The sequence below is a fragment of the Microcebus murinus genome, unplaced genomic scaffold (genome assembly GCF_040939455.1).
Source record: "Microcebus murinus isolate Inina unplaced genomic scaffold, M.murinus_Inina_mat1.0 scaf063_hap2_Mmur4.0, whole genome shotgun sequence".
Classification (NCBI taxonomy): domain Eukaryota; kingdom Metazoa; phylum Chordata; class Mammalia; order Primates; family Cheirogaleidae; genus Microcebus; species Microcebus murinus.
In genome coordinates, this window is record NW_027439009.1 from 70170 (window position 1) to 71643 (window position 1474).

A 1474-nucleotide genomic window follows, 5' to 3' on the forward strand; every position below is an offset into this window, starting at 1 on the left:
CTCAAGGTTTCCTCCAGCGTGTCGGTTCCCACAGAGCAGACCTTTGGTCTGAGACCTGACAGTCCAGATGCCACGCATGCTGCCGCGTGGCGGCGGTGTCGCGGCTTGGGACAAGAGGAGGCCCCACGGTGCGGGCTGGGGCGCCAGGCACCGCGCGCGCGCTGAGGGTGGGGGTGACCCCCACCCCGGGCCGCCGCCGCGCTCCCAGAAAGGGGACAGAACAAGAGGCAAAAAAAAAAAAAAAAAAAAAAAAAAAGCAGCAGCCTGTGGCACCCGGTATTCCCAGGCGGTCTCCCATCCAAGTACTAACCAGGCCCGACCCTGCTTAGCTTCCGAGACCAGACGAGATCGGGGGCGTTCAGGGTGGTGTGGCCCTAGACGGCGGCGGAGGGCGCCCCTGCCCCGCTCGAGAAGCCGAGCCTCTCTGGGCTTCCCCGCCGCCGCCTCCCGCCCCAGGCCCCACGCCGGGCCGGGCCGGGCCGGCCTGGTCCCGCGGGCTCCCAGGGTCCGGGGTGATGGGCGGGGCGGGGCGGGGCGGGGCGGGGTGGGGGGCTGTCTCTCTCTACACACACACACACACACTCACACTCACTCACACTCACACAAGATGCGCCTCCACGGCTGGACTCGCCAAGGTGGAGCCCTCCCAGCCCCCCTCGTCTCCTCGCCCGGCCTCCTTCACCTACCCGCTGCCCACCCCCAGCGCGTCGCTGCCGCTGACTGCGCACGCGCGGGACGCTCGCCCTTTGACCCCAGCCAGGGGCCGCCCTCCCCCACAACCCCTTTCAGCTGCGCCCCCCCCCTCGCCCTGTGTGTGGGCTGCCGCCTATTCCCCCGGGCCAGGGCTGGGGCACAGCCAGTGTATGGGGCGTCTCTCTCTGGGGATGTGTCCCATGGGTTTGGTGGGGTGGCGTGGTTTGGGGGGCGCTGAAGAAATCAGTCCCCTCCATCTCCTACCTCTGGAAAACGCCCAAGCCCGTGGAGAACTGCCGGCACCGCTTCGTGGGGGCCGGGACCCTCCTCAGTGTCCTCCTGTGGCCCAGTCCAAGGGGCCTGGGCCTGGCCGGGGCTGCATTGGACCCCGACCACCCTGGCGTGTGGACTCGCTAAAAATCGGCCATTAGATATTGGATTCCAGCTTCCTGGAGGTCATTTCACTAATGAGTGCACCGGAAAGAGTTTCCTAATCCATCTGTGAGGGTGGCAACTGAAAGAGAATTTTAAAGCTGACAGAATAGGCGAGGGAAGGCATAGGAGATTTCCACAGCCAGCAAGGAAGACTTTCCCGAAATGGAAGAAAGAAACGAGCAAACAGAGACACCGGTAGCCCGCCCGGAAAAGAGTCTGCCCCTGAGAGAAAGCACCCTGACCAGGTTCACCCGTGGGTGGGTGGCGAGCTAGCGGCATTCAGAAGAGCGAGGCCCGCAGTCTGTGCGGAAGACACCTGCGCTCGGGTGTGTGTGGCGGCGCGATT

At 65.3% G+C, this 1474-nt stretch overlaps 1 non-coding gene across 1 annotated transcript; it reads right to left on the reverse strand.

The window, feature by feature from the left end:
* Positions 1–261: 261 nt before the first annotated feature.
* Positions 262–380, reverse strand: LOC142869207 (5S ribosomal RNA). Its single transcript, XR_012917963.1, has one exon. It is a non-coding gene; the product is annotated as a 5S ribosomal RNA (ribosomal RNA).
* Positions 381–1474: the final 1094 nt, after the last annotated feature.